General features: G+C 43.3%; 1 protein-coding gene across 3 annotated transcripts in view; it reads right to left on the bottom strand.

The window, feature by feature from the left end:
- The window catches only part of SIRT5 (sirtuin 5), a 40,107-nt gene extending 22,380 nt beyond the window's left edge, over positions 1-17,727 (bottom strand). The window contains exon 1 of one of the 3 annotated variants that reach the window (XM_068236920.1): positions 17,635-17,727. The gene's annotated coding sequence lies outside the window, so the exon portion shown is untranslated. Of the gene's footprint in view, positions 1-11,065; positions 11,373-17,553 lie in introns of those variants that run through there. The other 2 variants (XM_068236919.1, XM_068236921.1) reach the window with 2 other exon arrangements.
- Positions 17,728-18,069: the final 342 nt, after the last annotated feature.

Here is an 18,069-nt window from a genome sequence, read left to right as displayed (position 1 = left end):
TATACAGGCTGCCTGCTGCCCTGGTGGTCCCAGTGTCTGAGGGACCACCAGGGCAGGCTGCAGCCACCCTAGTCTGCACCCAAACACACTGATCAGTGATCTGCCCCCCCCTGCCCCCTGATGGCCCACAGCACTCCTCAGACCCCCCCCTGCCCACCCCCCAGACCACTGTTTGCACCCAATCACCCCCCTAATCACCCATCAATCACTCCCTGCCAGCGCTATTTTTTTAATCCCTAAACTGCCCCCTGGTCCTGATCACCCCCCCCCCCCACCCCTCACATTCTCCCCAGACCCCCCCCCCCCCGTGTACTGTATGCATCTATCCCCCTGATCACCTGTCAATCACCCCCTGTCACTGCCACCCATCAATCAGCCCCTAACCTGCCCCTTGCGGGCAATCTGATCACCCACCCACACCATTATATCGCCTGCAGACCCGACGTCAGATCACCTCCCAAGTGCACTGTTTAGATCAGTTCTCTCCTCTAAACACATACTAATTACCCATCAATCAACCCCTATCACCACCTGTCACTGTTACCTATCAGATTAGTCCCTAATCTGCCCCTTGCGGGCACCCAATCACCCGCCCACACACTCAGATTGCCCTCAGACCCCCCCTTATCAATTCGCCAGTGCATTATTTACATCTGTTCTTCCCTGTCACCCACTGATCATCTGTCAATCACCCCCTGTCACTGCCACCCATCAATCACCCCGTCACTGCCACCCATCAATCACCCCCTGTCACTACCACCCATCATCATTTTTCACTAACTTGTGACAAAAAAATAAGATCTTATATGAACTCACCATACACCTAACGGAATACCTTGGGGTGTCTTCTTTCTAAAATGGGGTCACTTGTGGCGTTCCTATACTGCCCTGGCATTTTAGGGGCCCTAAACCGTGAGGAGTAGTCTAGAAAACAAATGCCTCAAAATGACCTGTTAATTGGACGTTGGGCCCCTTAGCGCACCTAGGCTGCAAAAAAGTGTCACACATGTGGTATCGTTGTACTCAGAAGAAGTAGTATAATGTGTTTTGGGGTGTATTTTTACACATACCCATGCTGGGTGGGAGGAATCTCTCTGTAAATGGACAATTGTGTGTAAAACAAAATAAAAAAAATTGTCATTTACAGAGATATTTCTCCCACCCAGCATGGGTATGTGTAAAAACACACCACAAAACACATTATACTACTTCTCCTGAGTATGGCGATACCACATGTGTGGCACTTTTTTGCACCCTAACTGCGCTAAGGGGCCCAAAGTCCAATGAGTACCTTTAGGATTTCAAAGGTCATTTTGCAACATTTGGTTTCAAGACTACTCCTCACGGTTTAGGGCCCCTAAAATGCCAGGGCAGTATAGGAACCCCACAAATGACCCCATTTTAGAAAGAAGACACCCCAAGGTATTCCGTTAGGAGTATGGCGAGTTCATAGATTTTATTTTTTGTCACAAGTAAGCGGAAATTGATTGTTTATTTTTCACAAAGTGTCATTTTCCGCTAACTTGTGACAAAAAATAAGATCTTCTATGAACTCACCATACACCTAACGGAATACCTTGGGGTGTCTTCATTCTAAAATGGGGTCATTTGTGGGGTTCCTATACTGCCCTGGCATTTTAGTGGCCCTAAACCGTGAGGAGTAGTCTTGAAACCAAATGTTGCAAAATGACCTGTGAAATTCTAAAGATACTCATTGGACTTTGGGCCCCTTAGCGCAGTTAGGGTACAAAAAAGTGTCACACATGTGGTATCGCCGTACTCAGGAGAAGTAGTATAATGTGTTTTGGGGTGTATTTTTAAACATACCCATGCTGAGTGGGAGAAATATCTCTGTAAATGGACAATTGTGTGTAAAAAAAAAAAAATCTTTTGATTTTTTTACATACAATTGTCCATTTACAGAGATATTTCTCCCAGCCAGCATGGGTATGTGTAAAAATACACCCCAAAACACATTATACTACTTTTCCTGACTACGGCAATACCACATGTGGCACTTTTTTGCAGCCTAACTGCGCTAAGGGGCCCTAAGTCCAATGAGCACCTTTAGGCTTTACAGGGGTGCTTACAATTTAGCACCCCCCAAAATGCCAGGACAGTAAACACACCCCACAAATGACCCCATTTTGGAAAGTAGACACTTCAAGGTATTCAGAGAGGAGCATAGTGAGTCCGTGGCAGATTTAATTTTTTTTTTTGTCGCAAGTTAGAAGAAATGGAAACTTTTTTTTTCTTTTTTTTTGTCACAAAGTGTCATTTTCCGCTAACTTGTGACAAAAAATAAAATCTTCTATGAACTCACCATGCCTCTCAGTGAATACTTTGGGATGTCTTCTTTCCAAAATGGGGTCATTTGGGGGGTATTTATACTATCCTGGAATTTTAGCACCTCATTAAACATGACAGGTGGTCAGAAAAGTCAGAGATGCTTCAAAATGGGAAAATTCACTTTTGGCACCATAGTTTGTAAACGCTATAACTTTTACCCAAACCAATAAGTATAGGCTGAATGGGTTTTTTTTAATCAAAAACATGTTTGTCCACATTTTTCGTGCTGCATGTATACAGAAATTTTACTTTATTTGAAAAATGTCAGCACAGAAAGTAAAAAAAAATAAATCATTTTTTTGACAAAATTCATGTCTTTTTTGATGAATATAATAAAAAGTAAAAATCGCAGCAGCAATCAAATAGCACCAAAAGAAAGCTGTATTAGTGACAAGAAAAGGAGGTAAAATTCTTTTAGATGGTAGGTTGTATGACCGAGCTATAAACCGTTAAATCTGCAGTGGTCTGAATGGAAAAAAAGGCTCTGGTCCTTAAGGGGTTTTATGACTGCACGGTTGAGGGAGATAAGCCTGGATTGTGTGTCTTTTGCCTCCTGTCTGAATCAAGGTACCACCATTCCATGCCTAGTAACCATTGTTGTGGATGACCTTTAAAAAAAAATGTATCCAAGCCCCTCTTAAATGTACTATAAGTATTGATATTGCCCAACAAGTTCCTGTGGCATGATACTCTACATTTGTATACACTTTAACTGTGAAGAACCCATATGTAAATAAATCTCCTTTCATCTATGCTAACCTCTTGAAAGCCATACCTATACACCAATAGGTATAATGACCTGTCAGCATGTAGATATGCAAACATAAACATGTATGCAAACATAAATTCAAACTTCCCTGGAGATATTTTGTATACATTTATATATTAACTGATTGCCCAGCATTGCCCGGGTATGTATTTGGCCGTTTGCTCCGCTCACTTTTTCTAACCCTACACACAATTACTCAATGACCTAGTTTGTGAGCTTTGCGGTCTTTGGCATCAATAATCTGCATTGAAATTAAATAAATCTGATTGACTGTTTGTGGTTCCACCCCTTTTCCTGAATTTAAACCCCAGTCACCCACTGACCAACTGTACCAGGTTTGAGGCTTGTGCCATTAATAGTGCAGGAATGACAGCAATGAAATAATCCCCTTGAAAATCAATAGGTGAATTTTGATTGGCTTTTGTAGGCTCCACCTACTTTTCTGAATATTAATTGCAGTCACCCAGTGACCAACTGTACAAAGTTTGAGAACCCTAACATTAATAGTGTAAAAGTGGCCACTAACAGTCCAATTTCTAGTGAAAATTCGTTTGCGCGATCAGAAATTCTGATCGGATTGGTTGTAAATAATCTTCATTGAGGGGCACAATCGATTATGAATGATTATAAAAATAGTTGTCCGTTTGGATTTTGGTAAATTCAAAATTTGGATTTTCTTATTGGTTGTGATACATAGGAAGTAAAGATTGGTTTGTTGATGGTGTAGTGAACTATTTTTCTTCCAATCAGAATTATCTGATCGCTCAAATGATTTTTCGCAAAGAAATTGGATCGTTAGTGGCCACCTTATAAGAATGGCTGCAGTTTACATTTTCCCATTGAAATAAGTATCCTATATGTTATTCCAGGTTATGTACTATGTGTGTGCCAAATTTCATTCAAATCCGTTCAGCCATCTTTGCGCGATCGAGTAACAAACATCCAAACTTTCACATTTATAATATTAGTAAGACAGATATATGAGAGATCGATTGCTTTAGACCACTTTAATGTCAATGCATCTTTACAATCAAGATTACAAGGTAAACCTAACTAAAAATGGCTACCGGTAATTACCGGTATGAATGAAAAGGACAATAAGCAGTTATATAAAGGCTCAGTATGTCTTGATTTACAAAACAGAATACTGTATTTCTTTTACAGAAAAATAACTCAACTCTGTTACAAGAATGTGCGCTTTGATTCTGTTCAGAGATTTCTGTGGTCTCTAATCCCAAAATGCACTTTTTTTGAAGGCCTAAATTTAGTTTCATAGTTTGAATTACAAGTTCAGACAAATACTGTCACAAGTGATTACCGGTATACAGTATACCAAAGCTATGTCAAAATGCTTGAGCCAACATTTCTGGTCCCATAAAGTAACCACAGCAACCAAAACAGAAAAATGACTGGGTCTCGACCTGGATAGTGCAATTATAGCAAGAATTTATTGTACCATAATGACAAATGGTCATTATGGTACAATAAATTCTTGCTATAATTGCACTATCCAGGTCGAGACCCAGTCATTTTTCTGTTTTGGTTGCTGTGGATTTTGACACCCTTAAGGATCCGGGTGTAGACTGGTCGACTCCCTGGTGCACATATTACTACAGTTGAAGCCCCGTGGACCGTTGATTTTCTACCCATAAAGTAACCACTCTGTGGGCATCCCATCCATTGACAGTTCTTTAGTTCCATCTTAGACAGCTGAGCAGTACCAGCAGTCAGCATCTTACCATAATAAAGAGAAAGCAGATCAGTGCATAGCTGTTCCTTGCTGAGTGTGAGAGGAAGTCCTCAGCACAGCCTCTCTGAGTCAGAGCCCAGATAGTGGGGACGTGCGTTTCCAGGCATCCGACTCTGAAGTGCTACGTGAGCAGGGAGGATGGCAGCTAAAATTTGCTGACAATAGAACTGCCTTCTGAATGGACACAGCACAAACATTATTCTGTACTTCTGACATCCATCTGCTGAAAAGCCGCATAGCAAAATGATGGGCCAGACAAATCTATCACATCATGTAGACTGCTTCCTTCAAGTGTTACAGAAAATCAGATACCCAAAGACAGCCGAAATCCCAATTCATTGTTGGTATGACGTTCAGAACATGTGAGGCTTATTACTCATTAACATAATGTGACTTCCTTTACACAACACTTGAAAGTATCCCTTCTCCGATATTTTGTAGGTAAATTAGGAAAGAACAGGTTAACATTGATACATGCATGCTATGCTGTCATTGTGTGAAACTGTCCCTCTTTCATGAATGATACTGCTACAATACATACAAAAGGCATGTTTGCCAAGAACAATTTAAAGTGCAACTCTTCCAAAAATGGGGAAAGCTTAAAGGACAACTGAAGTGAGAGGGATATGGAGGCTGATATACTAATTTCCTTTTAAGGAATACCAGTTGCCTGGCTATCCTGTTGGTCCTCTACCTCTATTACTTTTAGCGATAGACCCTGAACAAGCATGCAGAAGATCAGGTGTTTCTGACATTGTCAGATCTGACAAGATTAGCTGCATGCTTATTTCTGGTGTTATTCAGACATTACTGCAGCCAAATACAGTAGATCAATTGGGCTGCCAGGCAACCCTTAGATTGTAAGCCTCTGGCAGGGTCCTCCCTTCCCTAGTGATCCCTGTATTATTGTGTGCGCCTTTCCTATGATAGCCTGTATTTGTATTACTGGCCCTACCTAACCAGCCCATAATCGCATGATCATATATCTTGTACCATTTGCCTTGTATAACTTTGTTCTATGTTTTACAGTATAACCTTGCTACGTTTGCCATTCTTGTATCATTGTATATATTTATTGACCAGCGCTGCGTAATATGTTGGCGCAATATCAAAACACAATAAATAATTGTTTAAAGTGAATGGGAACCGCATTTAAAAAAAATGAGACAGATACTTACCCAAGGAGACGGAAGGCTCTGGGTCCTATAGAGCCTTCTTGCTCCTCTCCTGGTCCCCTCGTTCCAGTGCTGGCTCGCCCGGTAGCAGTATTTGACTAATTTAGTCAAATACTGCTTTACCCGACCGAAGGAGGATTCAGAAGTCTTCAGGAAGCCCGAGCGCTCCTGAAGAATGGCGGCCCTGTACTGCGCCTGCGCAAGCACGCTCTCTTGCACGCTCACGCCTGTGCAGTATGGAGCCGCACGTCTTCGGGAGGACACTGCTCCCAAAGACTTCCAAATACCCTTTCGGTGGGGGATTGAAACTGGGGGAGCCAGCACAGGATAGAGAGCACCGAGAGAGGAGACGGAAGGCTCTATACAACCCAGAGCCTTCCTTCTCCTTAAGTATTTGCTTCATTTCTTTTTAAAATGCGGTTCCCATTCACTTTAAAAGGAAAAATATAGCAGCCTCCATATACCTCTCATTTTAGATGTCGTTTAAAACTGATCATGTTCTTATTGTTGTCTATGTACTGTTATCAAGAAATCACTGTTCAGCTCCTATTCTCTGTGACCATTTTGTGCATTGAATAGGTGTCTGGAGAAATAAACACTTGTGGAAATTCTTTGAAGCTCCTGCATTTACAGCACTGTTGCATCCACATAAGCTATGGTTTTTTTCCAATGAATACTGGTCTGTGTTTTTTAACCTCCCTAGCGGTATTGACAGATATATACGTCCATATAAAACATGATGTGAACAGTATAAACGTGCATACACATCAATACTCTTCTGCACTGTATATTAAACCCTTGCTTGACACATTTTGGCAAGTTACAGGAAAAAAAGGTTATACAAATTAATGTTATCACTTTTTGCACAGAAATCCTGGGGAAATTTAACGCCAGGGTGGTTTTTAAGCCCCTATTTAAAAGGAAACCCTATACTCTCTCCTAGCGTGTCTACATTAAGGGGAAAGCTGTTGGATATGTATGAGTACAACTTATTACAGATCGCGCTAAAACCTGAAATAATAACCACATCATGAGACAGGTGTGCAAATAGTAACATCAGTAGAAACAAGGAAATAAACCTTTATAAATGCTACCATTAAAAACCAAGGACAAGCAAACAAGATAGCTTGCCAGATGGGATTAACTGTTCACTGCTTAACAGAAAATAATTATATGCTATAAGAACAGGCCTAGCACACAGGGCTGTGGAGTCGGAGTCGGAGTCGTGGAGTCGGGCAATTTTGGGTGCCTGGAGTCGGAGTCGGGAAAAAATGCACCGACTCCGACTCCTAATGAATTTGTAACTGTAATTAAAATAGAAAATATGATAAAATGTTCTATTTCTCAGATAATAGTCATTAAAAATAATGTATAAATACAGTATATATACAGTAATAGCTGTCCACAAAAATGAAATAAACCAATCAAAATTAGTTACTTGTGCTGCTTCAATAAAGCAGTTCCCGTATTTTTAAGGTCAGATATACATATCTGATTGTGACTGTACAGTATATATGATGTGTACACAGGAATCTCTTATATATACTAAATAACATCTATGCTGTAAGAATACAGCCTAATGTGTAGCTGTGTCACTAATAGAGATGGTCAATGAGATGGAAATAATTGTGCACTGATGCTGATTTATGCAAATGTATGCACTCCCTTTGCTGATGAAATCAAAAATTTGATGTTGTTAAAATTTGGTTTGGTGACTACAAATTAAAGGGTACCTGAGACAGATGAAAAGTAAAGTTTTATACATACCTGGGGCTTCCTCCAGCCCCCTTCAGGCTAATCAGTCCCTCGCTGTCCTCCACCACCCGAAACTTCTGCTATGAGTCCTGGTAATTCAGCCAGTCAGCGCTGTCCGGCCGCATGCCGCTCCCACAGCCAGGAACATTCTGCACCTGCGCAATAGTGCTGCACAGGTGTAGTATGCTCCTGGCGGCGGAGTGTGTGCATGCGCACTACGCCCGACTGGCTCAAGTACCTGGACTCATAGCAGAAGATCCAGGTGGTGGAGGAGGACAACGAGGGACTGATTATCCTGAAGGTGGCTGGAGGAAGCCCCAGGTATGTATAAAACTTTAATTTCATCTGTCTCAGGTTTACTTTGTTACACAGTAGTACTATACTCTACATATGCACTCCCCACAGAGCTACAGGGAATCCACTGAGAATGCTGTGCACATTGAACACAGAGGTGTTGTCTGTCACCCATAAACCTTGTTCAGATTGTGCATGAAGAATGTGTAATAGAGGAAGAATCTCCTCATTCCCCTGCAGAGTACCTGCACATCATTCTTACATGTACCCACACTTACATTGCCTAGGGCCTGATAGATGTTCTTTGTTCCGGTTTGTACCTTTTACAAGTACTCTTACCAAGGACTAGTTTTAGTCTAAAGGGAATAAATATAGTAGTCTACATATCCTTCTCACTTCAGTTGTCTTGTAAAATTCCTAGGCGTTGGCAGTTAAGAGACGAATTTCATGTTATATACTTTTAATCAACAAAATTGTAATATGCAAATTAGAGGAGTCGGAGTCGAGGAGTCGGAGTCGGAGGAATCCTAAACTGAGGAGTCGGAGTCGGTGGATTTTTGGACCGACTCCACAGCCCTGCTAGCACAAATCGATTACACACAATGCACTGAGTATAGGATCATGAATTTAGTCTGCACTATACAGGTCCTTCTAAAAAAATTAGCATATTGTGATAAAGTTCATTCTTTTCTGTAATGTACTGATAAACATTAGACTTTCATATATTTTAGATTCATTACACACAACTGAAGTAGTTCAAGCCTTTTATTGTTTTAATATTGATGATTTTGGCATACAGCTCATGAAAACCCAAAATTCCTATCTCAAAAAATTAGCATATCATGAAAAGGTTCTCTAAACGAGCTATTAACCTAATAATCTGAATCAACTAATTAACTAAACACCTGCAAAAGATTCCTGGGGCTTTTAAAAACTCCCAGCCTGGTTCATTACTCAAAACCGCAATCATGGGTAAAACTGCCATCCAGAAGGCCATCATTGACACCCTCAAGCAAGAGGGTAAGACACAGAAATAAATTTCTGAACGAATAGGCTGTTCCCAGAGTGCTGTATCAAGGCACCTCAGTGGGAAGTCTGTGGGAAGGAAAAAGTGTGGCAGAAAACGCTGCACAACGAGAAGAGGTGACCGGACCCTGAGGAAGATTGTGGAGAAGGACAGATTCCAGACCTTGGGGGACCTACGGAAGCAGTGGACTGAGTCTGGAGTAGAAATATCCAGAGCCACCGTGTACAGGAAATGGGCTACAGGTGCTGCATTCCCCAGGTCAAGCCACTTTTGAACCAGAAACAGCGGCAGAAGCGCCTGACCTGCGCTACAGAGAAGCAGCACTGGACTGTTGCTCAGTGGCCCAAAGTACTTTTTTCGGATGAAAGCAACTTTTGCATGTCATTCGGAAATCAAGGTGCCAGAGTCTGGAGGAAGACTGGGGAGAGGGAAATGTCAAAATGCCTGAAGTCCAGTATCAAGTACCCACAGTCAGTGATGGTCTGGGGAGCCATGTCAGCTGCTGGTGTTGGTCCACTGTGTGTTATCAAGGGCAGGGTCAATGCAGCTAGCTATCAGGAGATTTTGGAGCACTTCATGCTTCCATCTGCTGAAAAGCTTTATGGAGATGAAGATTTCATTTTTCAGCACGACCTGGCACCTGCTCACAGTGCCAAAACCACTGGTAAATGGTTTACTGACTATGGTATTACTGTGATTAATTGGCCTGCCAACTCTCCTGACCTGAACCCCATAGAGAATCTGTGGGATATTGTGAGGAGAAAGTTGAGAGACGCAAGACCCAACACTCTGGATGAGCTTAAGGCTGCTATCGAAGCATCCTGGGCCTCCATAACACCTGAGCAGTGCCACAGGCTGATTGCCTCAATGCCACACCGCATTGAAGCAGTCATTTCTGCAAAAGGATTCCCGACCAAGTATTGAGTGCATAACTGAACATAATTATTTGAAGGTCGATTTTTTTGTTGTTTTAAAAACACTTTTCTTTTATTGGTCGGATGAAATATGCTAATTTTTTTGAGATAGGAATTTTGGGTTTTCATGAGCTGTACGCCAAAATCATCAATATTAAAACAATAAAAGGCTTGAACTACTTCAGTTGTGTGTAATGAATTTAAAATATATGAAAGTCTAATGTTTATCAGTACATTACAGAAAATAATGAACTTTATTACAATATACACATTTTTAGAGAAGGACCTGTATAAGGAATTGCAATGCATAAACATTTTTCCTAAAGAGAACCCGAGGTGGGCTTGTCAAATCATATTAGGACACAGAGGCCTCTGTGTCCTTCCATTGTGCCTCCAGCCACCCCCAAACACCCCTTCCCCCTCCCAGGCTCTGCTGTCCCCCATTAAAAAAAAAAAAAAAAGCACCAGGCTAGCGACAAGCAGATTGTCGCTAGCCTGCTATTTACCTTACCCTGTCACTCACCGCCGCTCTCCCGCCTCCTGTATTACACAGCTCCCCCACCTCTGTCAGCTTCCTCTAATCAGCTTACGGAGGTGGGGAGGGAAGAGACACAGGTGGGGGAGCCGTGTAATATAGGTGGTGAGGGAGCGGCGATGAGTGACAGGCTGAGGTAAATCTGCGTGTTGCTAGCTGGCACTTTTTTTTAATGGGGGACAGCAGAGCCTGCTGAGGGGTGGGGGGTTAGTCTAAAAACCTCTAAAAACAAAGGTTGACACTTAACTGCATCAACGGAGGCAGGGACATACCTCACTGACGTCAGCAATTCCCCCGGAAGGGGCAGGGCTACTCCCCGCAATAACCCGGTGGATCGCTGGGCGCTCATTTTGTGAAACGCAGCGTGACCAAGCGTCCAGTTGGACGCGAAACGGCTGTCGCCGACCCTTTCACACCCATGGCACCCACCTAACCACTGCTATCTACTGAATTGTATGTATGAACATGCCACAATCAAGCGTTTATACTGATGTTACCTTTGTTGTTACATGGAGTTGAATTTGAAGGATTAAAGCACGATTTACTGGACAGATGGAGCACGCTGCTGCTTCTTATCTTCTATTATGTTGCCATTCACTTTCTTCACTTGAATTTGTGTGGAGCACATGTCCAGAGGTTCCTTCATACCCCATAACAAGGTGGCTATAGCGGTGATGTTTATCTGCATGAAATTAGGGAGTGCCACACTGTACTGCTTCTTTGAATAAGTTTTGACATACGAGTCATGCACAGACCACCCAGCATTAAGAGAAACCAGGAGGTGAGAGACACGTGGAGGCTGCCATATTCATTTCCTTTTACACAATACCAGTTGCCCGGCAACCCTGCTGATGCTCCTGGTCAGAAGTGTCTCAATCACTCACCTTAAACTAGCACTCAGCTAATCCTGTCAAAAACATTTTATCTGCTTGTTCATGGCCTATGGCATGCTTGATCAGGGTCTATGGCTAAAAAATTAAGAGACAGCGGATCAGCAGGACAGCCAGGTGATGTGCATTGATTACAAGGAAATAAATATGTCAGCCTTCATGTCTCTCGTCTCTAGTTCCCTTTAAGACTATGCAAGCCGTGCTGCTCTTCCTAACATCAGCGTGGATCAGAGAAAGCACTGCCCGCCACCAGCTTACCACCTGCAAGATGTCAAATTTGCAATACACAATTAGCATGATCATATCAAAGGCTCTGCAAAATAATTAATACTGTATAAACAGAAAAAAAAAAACAGGATAAAAGTGCACTCCTCTAGTTATAGCTAAACAAGAGTTACAGGCCAATGCACAAAGAGATGGGCTCGCTAAACTGAAAGGGGAGTGGGCCCCCTTATTATTGTACGTCTAAGTGCCCGCGGGGACGAGCGGGGATCGATCCGCGCACACGAGCGGTGACGCGCTGGCTCGATACCGGCGCGAAAACGAGCCGCGTATGCCCAGCATAAGACAGGCGCAGGGCTGAGGAGTTGGTACAAAAATCATATGACTCCAACTTCGACTCCTCAGTTTATGAAACTACCAACTCAGAGTCCAACTCCAGGTACCCAAAACGACTCAGACGCCTTAGTCTAATACTTACCAGGGCTGTGGATTTGGTACAAAAATCATCCGACTGACTCCCGACTCCAACTTCTCGGTTGAAACCACCAACTCAGAGTACCCAAAATTGCTCCGACTCCTCGACTCAGACTCCAACTCCACAGCCCTGGACAGGCGTGTGTTTGTTCAACTTGTCCAGATAGACCTATAATTGCAACATTTCTTTGTCACTGATCCTCGGGGCCCCAAGCTGTGATGGTTCCATCAATCTCATGTATGGTGTAACCCTAAACGTATATGGGTAGAAGTCCAATTATATAGCTGTGCAAGATGAATTGGCAGTTTTGCTAATACAGAGCCTGTGGTCCAAGTTTGATGCATCTGTTATATTCCACCAACATGATGATTATACATTTCCACTGGTTTGCAATGCAAACATATTTTGGTACTGGGATGCAGCTTCCTGCAATCCCTGGAACAACAGCGTATGCTGCAGGTCGGCACAAATGCTAGTGGCACGCACATGTGCACACAAATTTGGAATCAAGCCCCTCCCACCACCTAACGGTGTGTGCAGTGGTGACGATCCGAAGGAAAGATGTCGGGCCCCCTTCATTTATGCTGGCATGTTTTGGGGGGCATTTTAGGAGTAAGAAAAGACAAATCTTGGTTTATACTTCAGTATATACAGTATTGGTAAGCCACTAATCTATACAGCAAAAAAAATTATGAAAAGTGTATGTATGGAAATTAAATCTTTATTATGAACATAGTAAGTAAATCTCAAAACTATAATATTCAAAACACATTGGGCTGGGACCCACTACGGGACACAAAGCCAGGGCTGTGAAGTCGGTACAAAAATCTTCCGACGTTTATGAAATCAAGACTCCGACTCCAGGTCCCCAAAATGGCTCCAACTCCTTAGTCTAATACTTAACAGGGATGTGGATTTTGTACAAAAATCAGCCAACTCTGACTCCTCAGTTTATGAAATCAACGACTCCGACTCCAACTCCGACTCCAGGTGCCCAAAATTGCCCCGACTCCGACTCCAACTCCGACTCCACAGCCCTGCACAAAGCGCCCACAATTTACAAAATCACAGAAGTTCCACGATTTCCTGGAGCAACCACGATATGGCTACTGTAGCCATCATTCCGGGATCACTCCCAAACTGATAGTGGGACCACCCCCATCGGGATCCAGTGACAAAGCTCTTTGCCAATCGGCAAGCGATGCCAAAGCACGCATAGTGTGTACCAGTCCTAAGTGTAGGCCTGAAAGATAAATCGAATTTAAACCGAAATCGCGATAACCAAGATCACGATTTCAGAATAGTCAAAGCAGCAATTTCTGCGATTATGTCGTTTCCACATGGGGCAAGTACCGGCACATGCGTCCCGCAGCATTGGCAGTGTTGGACATACCTTTCGCACAAGTCCAACACTGTCTGTCCTCTCTCGCCGTCTGCCAGCTATTGTGCATGGCATACTTCCTGGTTCCTGTATGTCACATGACATACAGGAAGTATGCTGTGCATTAGAGCCTGCAGGAGGCGAAGTTAATAGATGGGCATCTCTGGACTCATGCTGGAAGGTAATGTATGTCCAGCATTGCCGCAGCTTGCGGGCACGGAGAGAGAGACCCAAAGGGGGCACAAACAGAGAGACAAAGGGAGTAAGAGAGAGACCCAGAAGGTGCACAAAGAGAGAGAGAGAAGGGCCCAGAGAGGCCCAGGAGTAACAAAGCTTGACTTGAAGGAAATCATGATTTTGGACAGAAATCGCCCAATTCAATTGTTTCCTAAAATTGTTCAGGCCTACCTAAGTGTCCACTGCATAAACACACACTGGCCATAAAGCTGCACCGTCAGTTACGATGGCAAGATCACTCCGAAAATGCTAAGCGTGATTTCTGCAACTTAAAAATTAGCATTTCTGAAGTAATTCAGAGGAAAGCGAGTTTGAACCATCACTTTCCTCATTTAAATTGCTCTGAAAATGCTGCAGGTTTCGCGTTTGCAATTTTGGCAAATCACAACTCCTCTGTGGGCTCCACTGCATTGACTTGAATTAGTCTAGCCCTTTTGGAATTGCGCGGCTAAAAGCGCTGTAGTGGGCCATAGCCCTAAACCATAAACTAAGGTGCTACATACTTCAGTCTGGAACAGATATAGGCCCATTTCACTTTCCTACAGTGTTTGAACCCTGCTGTATTTATATCTATGTAAAGAATGTCCTGTACCCCATGCAATGAGCTCTTTTAAGTGCCCAATCATAATCTGCACCAATAATTCTCTGTGGTATACAGTATATGCCTAGTCTCTTCTTCAGAATTACTAAAAGTCACCACCCCTCTCTTTGCTAGCTCCAGCCACATGTAGCTGCATGCTGCCTCACAGAACTTAGCACAAGAGATTTCTGAAGTAGCATTCATTTTTACTATTTTAGATGTTGGCACTTTTTGTGATTTACCATTTTGTTTGCTAAATAATTTCTAATTTGGCAGTCATACAGTTGTTTTCCTAATACAAGCACCTCCTCCAGAGCCCATTCTCCCTTCTACCCTGTCCATAGTAAGCAATTTGTGCGCTGGTTGCACTTTGGTATAATGGACGCCACACAGACCGCAATGTTAATAGTGGTTTCAGGCGGGAAACAGGTTGAGATCAGCAGACATTGCGGCGGGGGCTTAGTTGGGTTAGGCACACTAATAGAGTAAGGGTTTTAGTGAGAATAGAGTTAGGTTTAGCAATAGTAAATATTTTCTACCACCAAATTACCCATTAACCAATACAATATAATCTCTTTATAGTAAACTCCAAGGGACCGGGCAAAGTAGCTTACAATATCAGAAGTGTACTATATCAGAAATTCTCATACTCAAGCATATAAAGGAAGCATAGGTCTCACCAGCTGGTGCTTTTGAAGTAGCTCACTCAGCTAGCATTCCCCTATTGCAGCGATAGGCACACTTGGCTCTCCAGCTGTTAATGAACTACAAGTTCCACAATGCATTGTCTGACAGCCACAGTCAAGATTCATAAATGCAAATGCATTGTGGGACTTATAATATCTTAAAGAGAATCTGTATTGTTAAAATCGCACAAAAGTAAACATACCAGTGCGTTAGGGGACATCTCCTATTACCCTCTGTCACAATTTCGCCACTCCCCGCCGCATTAAAAGTGGTTAAAAACAGTTTTTAAAAGTTTGTTTATAAACAAACAAAATGGCCACCAAAACAGGAAGTAGGTTGATGTACAGTATGTCCACACATAGAAAATACATCCATACACAAGCAGGCTGTATACAGCCTTCCTTTTGAATCTCAAGAGATCATTTGTGTGTTTCTTTCCCCCTGCATCTCGGCAAGCCGGCTCTGGTCTGGCATGCTTTCTAACCGCAGCTGCGCGGCCGAGCGCCTGCTAGCTTCCGCTCACGTCATCAGAAGCATACTGCGCAGGCGCAGTACAAGAAACCTTCGTACTGCGCCTGTGCAGTAAGCTTCTGATGACGCGAACGGGAGCACGCATTATTCGTCTGTGTTAGACGAACAATTGCCCGGTGCCTGCGTCAGGGAACGGCAGATAGGAGGAGGACGGCGTGGGACATTACTGCTACAGGGGGCTGATAGAAGCCCCAGGTAACTGTCTGTTTTTACCCACAGCACTCCCCCACAGAACCCCTTTAACAGCTGGAGAGCCAAGTTTGCCTATCACTGCCCTATTGTGTTTAAAGGGAACCAGAGACGAACGTGAGACGGGGACATGAAAAAGATGTTATACATACCTGGGGCTTCCTCCAGCCCCATATGCTCTGATCCATCCCACGCAGCCGTCCTCCGCTGCCTGCATCTACGAGAACCGGGTCCTGTCACTGATGTCAGCTGAGCCAGCTACGCAGGAGAAGTGCGCCCTCTACGTATCTCTCCAGCGGCTGCTGCTGCAGAGATACGTAAACAGCGCACTTCCCTTACACTTAGACTGGCTCCGACTGACGGAACAGCGGGGACCCGGTTCTCGTAGCTGTGGGCAGAGGAGGATGGCGGCGTGGGATCGATCAGAGCGTATGGAGCTGGAGGAAGCCCCAGATATGTATAACATTTTATTTTTTTCATCTATCACAGGGTGCTGTGATTGGAGAATGCTGACACCTATTCTTTTGCATATACCAATTCACAAAAGGCATAGAATACACTACACGATACATAGACATATGACTATGGTAGGGATTAGATTGTGAGCCCCTCTGATGGACAGTTAGGTGACAAGATAATTAACACTGTACAGCACTGCAGAAGACATCAGCGCTATATATATACACACTAAATAAGAATATTAATAGTATAACTTTAAAACACCTGTTGCTTTTAACTGAGGAACTTCAACCAATTGTCAACAGAAAATTGACATTGGCCTGTGTTGTTGGCCATAGATCAACAGGTATATTTAAAGGGAACCTGAGGTGAGAGAGATAGAGGCTGCCATATTTATTTACGCATGCATTTTCGTGTATCTTTGAAAGTATGCAAATTTAACCATGTCAGTGCCTGTGTGCTTTTACAGTAATTTTACACGAAAACGTACACAAATTCAAATGCAAAATTTGCATAGTGAAAACACATACAATTTTACATACAAAATTACATTACAGGCGAATCACACACTAGCCTTGCGGCATGCGAATTCTGATGGCTCTGCTGTGCAGATTTTTTCTGCACAGTCTACTGCACAGATTTCCCGACATATGGAAACAGGCCCATTGACTATTATTGGGTATGCGAATCTGCATGCAGAAAACACATGCAGATTCGCTCTAGTGGAAACGGCCGTGACTCAGCTGACATATGCTTGTTCCAATGTTTTGACTACTTATTTTAGAAAATCAGCAGGGCTGCCTGGCAACTAGCATGATTTAGAATTAAATAAATATGGCAGCCTCTATATACCTCTCACTTCGGGTTCCCTTTATGGAACTGGCTGCACAGCTTTGACAACCACACTGCACCGATTTTGCAATGCTTTCCCATTGCACTGTACATGTTTGAATGAATGAGATCAACAGCAAGTGGTCCCCGATAACGATTTGCAAAGACCTACACCACGATGCAATGACCAGAATGTCACCTTGTGCATTCAGCAGCACGTGACAGGCACTATAGCAGATGTCAGGATGGGCACACAGCACGTGTTTAATACAACTTCATATAAAGAACGAACGAACTGCTAATCAAAACCACACGAATGTTTACAGTTCCGTATATAAAATCACTCGCCCCGAAGCCAGATTGAGCAGATTCCCCAGCACATTTTGAACGTAGTCTAACCACAACACAGCAGAGTGAGGTCTGGAACACAATGCAAACCGGTGTGCACAAAGGAAGGCTGCAGATCGCCGAGTTTGCCTACGTCGTGCACATACACATCCCACCTTTCTGTATACAGCAGCAAATCTTCAATATCAGCCCCATGCACCACCAACAAGATCTCCACACTAGAGCGCCTCTGTTACCTGGCCTGCTGTGCAGCCAGGCCCAGCCTGCAGTTCCTTCAATAACAAACTCTGGCAGTCTCGCCCAGCCTGCAGCGCCACCTGCCGCCTGGATCCAAGTTCACGGCCAAGCTCCAACACTTCTTGCTCATTAGGTGGTAGCTGGCTGCACAAGTGTAGTACAGAATAATCTACTAGTCTGGCAGTGACATAGCAGCAGATCCATAGGCACACATACTGTACAGAAACTGATCCCCCCCCCCCCCAAAAAAAAATTAGTTGTTATTGAAATCAAGAGAGTATCATACACAAAATATCACAAACTGTTGCTTTTCACAGATATAACAGACTTTTGTGCTGAATGCTACCATAGTACATCATAGTACTGAGTCATATATGGCAGCTTATGGAACTACTGTATACTCTTGCTTCATTTTTAGGGAAGCAAACAATGAA

The sequence above is a fragment of the Hyperolius riggenbachi genome, chromosome 5 (genome assembly GCF_040937935.1).
Source record: "Hyperolius riggenbachi isolate aHypRig1 chromosome 5, aHypRig1.pri, whole genome shotgun sequence".
NCBI lineage: Eukaryota > Metazoa > Chordata > Amphibia > Anura > Hyperoliidae > Hyperolius > Hyperolius riggenbachi.
Note: the sequence above shows the minus strand (reverse complement) of the source record. Positions and strands in the feature narration are given on the sequence as shown.